Here is a 6272-nt window from a genome sequence, read left to right on the forward strand (position 1 = left end):
AATTAGTGACAAGGCTAAACCACAACGATATATAATATCATATGAACTAAAATTCACAACATGTTGCAGAATTTTATAATGTTCAAGGGGAGTTTGGTGAAGGCAATAGAGAGAAAGGACTTGGACAATTTAAGGAAAAGGGCCTCACCCTCAAGAGGAACAGTGACAGAAAATAGAGGTAATGTGTTCTGAAGAGACCAATTTCCTGCTCCTAAAAAATTAATTACAGAATAATTTTGTAGTGAATTTTGTACAAGAGTAACACAGTAATTAGAAGGCAGAACAAAATTAAAGAAGCAGGAAAAGACGTTATTTAATTTTCTGTTGTTTTTTTCTCTGAAACATTTTTGAAGCAAACTGTACAGTCAAGTCAAAACACTGTGTATTTGGAGGCAAGAGACTGTTTCTGGTATTTTCTTTACCTTCCCTTCCTTTCACATATGAGAAGGGAACCAGTGAGCCAGCACACCCCACCCTGATGGCTTTGTAAAGTATTAATAAACAGTATTTAAAAATCAATTAAATATAGTAGGGAGGCCAGAAGGGGGAGCTCTCATGCCCTGTGATATTAGCAGAGCCAAACAGGCAGAAGAAAGACTCCTTTTTTTCCCTGAACTCACTCAAGTAAAAACCATGGACTTTTTGTTTACTACAGCCCTCCCAACCTCCTTTCTCTTTCTGTAAAAGTGTTCTCCTTCCCTTGCTATGCAGAGAGACTCCCACAAGACTTGCTATGGTTGCAGACCCTGAATTGTATTCTCTGCTAATCCCAAATAAACCCATCTTTACTGGAGAAACATCTGGCATTCCTTTTGTTTTAGGTCAACATTTTGCTGGCCCATAAGGGGACCAGAGAAGACCCCAGAAGGTTCCAGTGCTAGTGAGCAAACGGGTACAGTTCCTACAGTTGAGCACATTGTGGCTCACTGCTTTCCTCACCGACCCTGGAGTTTGAAGGAACCTCTTTCCCTGGATCCCAGCTCACACCCTCTTTGCCTTTGAAGCTCTCCAGGCTTTTTTTGGAATCTAGTTCGAGGTTTTATTGTTTCTGGTTAAGGCCTTGTTCTGTATGCAAGTACTCATTTGGCATTTTGGTTTAATTTTAATATCAGACTGTTTCAGTTGAACTGGCTAGACTTTGGACCATTCCTTTGAGAACAGGGGCTGCTTCACTGAAACTGTGCTGGTTCAGTCATCATCTCAATCCCCTGACTCCTACTGAATCAGCAACCACCTTCCATATGGGCAAAATCTCCAGCTGATATTGGCAAAATTCATAGTGCATCTCCCATCAAGATTTGAATAGACCCTTCAAAACCTCTTCTCAGAGTTAATTACTCTCGTGTAAGTAAAGAAGACTTTCAAGCGTAAAGCCCGTAATAGAAGATTACAAGGCTTAAGGTCTCCTTATCCCCCATAACATTCCCATTTTAACTGGTGAGAAGACCAAAGAGAGTAAGGGAGTAAGTCTCTGGAAATGTCTTCTAGCAAGTTTGTGTCAATGTAATATAATGTAGTCACTGGAGGGACATCCCATCACCTTTGCCAGAGGCTATTAGTTAGAACAAATTCAAAGGTTCCTCCCACCCTCCAGAAGAGGAAATTACACAAAGGAATGAATGCTCAGAGTTGGGGACCATAGAGTATCACCTTAGAGTCTGTCCATCACACATACTATAAAGTGGATACACATTTAATGTTAATGATAGTAAGGGCATCAGATGTGATAAAATTTGCCTGAAGTTCCACAACTGAAAATGGTAGAGCTGAGATTCTAAGCCAACCCAAGCTCTCTTGTTCTGGAATACATGCTTTTAACCTACATGTATTCTACATCTCTTCATCATTATATTACTGAAGGAACTGCTTTACATGATCCAAGTGTCCATTTTAGCTCCTAAAAAGGGTAAGACAGACCAATATCTAAAATGGAGTAGGATGGAACGCATATCTCTAGGTTTGAGAAAACCTGAAGAATAATTGCCTTGCAACATCCAGCTCCAGGTTTGGCCATGGTATGCATTTGGTAATGTTTTTCTAGTGAAAATCTACCACATTGTGGAGGACACAACAACAATAATATTATTGACTAGAAGTTCAAAGAGTCTTAAATTGTGGTCATAGACTGTAATACATAAATAATAACAAGTCCTAAATTTGGATGTTGGGATTTTAGGTCCTCAGGATGAAGTTAAACTTAAATTTATTGTGTTCAATAGAGTTGGGAGATGGGGTGATAAATTTACATATTTACTCTCTGCCTATTCCAGAGACAAATCAGTTTTGGGAGAGGCAGATGATCCAGTTATGCCTTCCTAGTGAAAATAATTACCATAAACAAAAATCATCAGTTGAATTGAGGATTACTTGATCACTACTTGAGAGTAAGTCAATTGCTTCCCTTTCCATAAGTTTAGGAGAGTGCACTATGTATGGAGGGGCAATAGATCTTCCGAGAGGAAAAGAAAACAGTAGCAAAAAGACAAATGTAAGTATTTGGAATAAAGTTAACATTAGCCGATCATGAATGGATTAATAATGATAAGATAACAAAGATGGTTATAAACATGTAGATGTTTTCTGATTGGCTGATGTAATTGAAAACAAAAAGCAGGTTGGGAAATATAATTTCTAATGTCATTTTTTCTTAACTGATTTTAAGAAAACCACTTAAGTTTTCTCTGTTTCATGTTTTCTTATTGGTAAATATGATAGGATAATACTTTTACCAGGGTAAAAGCGTGTAATACATATGAAAGAACTTTGCATGCAGCACTTTAAATAATTATTGACAGCAGATAATGCGTATTTTTATCCAACTTTTTTAGTCATTTATCTGTCAGATGCCAATAATTTAGGGGATATACTTACATTTTTTAAAAAATTGACCTTAATATACATATTTAAGATAATCTAGATTTTCAACTGTATACAGGACATTGAAGATGAATAAGCAATTTTACATTGTAGGCTATTTTAAAAGGAAAATTTAGGTCATTTTGCTGAAGGCATCACAAGTTAGTCTTAAAGTGGGCCTTTTCCTCGTTTAACTTAATGGGAAAGATTACGACTTTTTATTTTCCAGGTGTGATTTGATGCCTTCAGACATCTCTCTGTTCACATTCCAATTAAATTAAATTAAATTGTTCCTATGGATGTAATTAACTCATTTGGTTTATAGCAAGGAACTCATTATTACATAGATAGGCTAAGAATCCAGGTTCTTTTCCCATCTGCCTGATTTTTTTTCTACTTCCAAATGTTAATCCCAGTGAGCATGAAAAGTCATTCACTTCTCTAGGAAAAGTTTGTTTTGCAGGGCTATCAATTGCATATTGCAGAGTTTGAAGCAGAGCATGAAGAATGAAATGGTTAAAAGCATTAGAACCTGCTCTTCTCCAAAAGCCAAAGGAAGGGTGAAGAATACTGTGAGGAAATATAAAAGGAATAGAGGCACTAAGTTGAGGAAACCTCCTTATCAAGATAGGGACCTGTGGAAACACTTAAATGCAGGATTTAAGTGTTTCGCCCAGAGTCACAAAACAAGTCAGTAATATGCAGCCCTGGGCCCTCTTAACCCTTATCTGTGATCTTAGAATGAGACAGTGTTCTTTTCTTGGTGTTATGCGTGGCTATAAATCTTTCCATTACTGGTCCCAGGACTCTTGTGCAGGCCAAAGGGTGAAATATTCTCCATCTATGCTCGAGGTCAGTTTGTCACAGAGCCTGAGTTCTTCCACAAACCCTTCTCTCCAACAGCCTGAAGCCTCAGCAGCTGCTTGCCCTTGGAGAGGTGTTAATAGGTATGGATTCAGAATTTACAGCAAGAGGAAGAAGAAGAGTTCAAGCTTGCATGTCTCTGTGTCCCCTCTAGCTCTTTGGAGAGAAAAGGCTTTCCTTGGGTTAAGGAAACTTGTCTAGGGACCAAAAAAACTTCAAAAGAAAAACTCGCTAAATCTCACCCAAACATATTCCATTTTCTGTATAATCTCTGACTTAAAGGCAAACTTGAGCTGGACACTTCAGCGTCATTTTAGATACATTTTTCTTTCTACTGACTTCCACTTTTACAACCTTACACTCAACTAGTTATTAAGTCCAAGTAAGGATATGTCCACTTATTTTTCATAAATCTTCACTATTCTCGCTGCCAGGGACCTAATTTTTCATCTTTGGGCTAAATTGTTGCAATATTTTTTTAACTGATATCTTTGCCTCTGGCACTTTCTAGTTTAGTGTCAACGTCTAAGGCAGCACTAGACACATGCTATTAAAACTCATTACTTTACCATTCACTAAGAAAACTTTAGCGCCCACTGGTTGTCTATAAAATAAAATTAAAAATTCTTATAATACTATTTAATACTTGTCAATGATCTGAAATCATTTTTTGATCCTTTGCAACTTCACCTACGGGCAACCATCCTGCTCAGATTAGTTGCCTTTCTCCAGTGTGGTCTCTTTTCTTTTCCTAGTCCCCCCTGAGGAGGACACAGCATTTGAAGGAAGACACCTAATTTCAAAGACTAACCCCCTCATTATAATGTTTAATGTAGTTCTAAGAGTATTATTTAGTTACAGAAGCTACCATAAAATAAAAAAAAAATAGTCATATAAGTATCTAGCATATGGAGAAATTCAGAGGAAAGAAAGTTTGCATAAATAAACTACATTCTCATTCTTCACAATTATATAGTCTGCAGGAGATCAATGAGAAATTGAAGTATGTTTCATATAATTATGATGTCACCAATAACGAAAATAAAAACCAGGAGGTAACACAAAGTAAGTAGAATTGTGGTTTCATACTACTGCTTTCTCTGTAAGTCATTTATACATTTGATTACTTACCATATATACTTACTGCTTTGATAAAATCATAAATATAAATAAGTCTGTAATAAACATTCAATTTTTCCTGAGCAGAATACTCTTCCTCTACTGATAACTTTGAAAGATGAGCACCAACTTCTGAGCATGACTGCTCTTTCCCTCCACAAGACTGAGCACAAAACTTTCTAGAGAAAAAAAAAGAATTCAGGTCAACTAACAGTGATTATTTTACTTATACTTTGTACATTTCTGTTTCAGTAAAGAGTCAAAAATATTCCAAGCATTTATTATGAAGGTAGCATTGGTATAAAATACAGACTCATTTGTCTTTAAGCACATCCTTGAATAAAAACTTTGGTCCACTCGATACCAGGCTCTCCCTTAAGCATCATCGCTCTAATTCTTTTATGGAACACACTGATGTACTTAATGCTCTGTGTTCCTGCAGTGCACATCACAAGCAGCTCACGTCTATTTTGTTTATTCTAATTAAAGGAGAAATGTGCAGGAACATCACAGGAGTTGGCAATCCTTCTACAGTTGGGATAATCCAGATCATGTAGGAACTTGTTTGTATTCTCTAGCTCACTAGTTCAATGAGATTCCAAAGTCTATAGGGTTTTCGTAAGTATACCAAAAAAAGGGCACCATCCAGTATCACAAATTACACGTCCTTAACTGTATATCAAACTGGTAATGAACAGAGGAAATTAGAAATATTAGAATAATTAGAAATAAGTGCAAAGTGAATAATTAGAAATTAGTGCGAAGTTAGCACTTAATGAATTATTTAGAATTAATAAATTTTGTTTACCATGAAAACTGCCATGTACAAATCATGCTAACAATTCATGCTTATTAATAAATGTTCCACCCTTATTAAGGCTGCAAGGATTAAAAAAAAAAGTCATAAGATAAGGCTGCCAGGTAAATGACCTTGCAAGAATTTGATCAGAGACCATTTTTTCCCAATGAAGATATTTTTGTAACACTGACTATTAATTGTGTCTGTTACTTTGATACAGGTGAAAAAATTAAATATAGTTACCTGCAATGTGCAAAGGCTCAGCTCCGTTTTTCAGAGCTGATGTTATCTATTGGCATAGAGATTCATATTTATGCCCAGTAACGTGTAAGCATACTCATTTGCATGGCACACAGTAATTCTACACAAACTTATGTGTTTGTTGGAATGTTCCTTTTTATAATGCATGTGGTAGATCATAAAGAATATGAACACAGCCTGAAGTACTATCACAGTGGGGAGAATAGGGAGTAACCATCATGTATAAAAGTATTTTAGCAAAAACTGACTTTTGAGGCATGAGATAAATCTGATTCTATGTATCCCATGCACACATACAAATGCACCTCATGCATAGCAGTTGCTGAATAAATATTTGTCAAATGTACGGCTGAGTTCATGCATAGAAAAAAAT

This window comes from Balaenoptera physalus (genome assembly GCF_965194825.1).
Source record: "Balaenoptera physalus genome assembly, chromosome: 4".
Classification (NCBI taxonomy): Eukaryota; Metazoa; Chordata; class Mammalia; order Artiodactyla; family Balaenopteridae; genus Balaenoptera; species Balaenoptera physalus.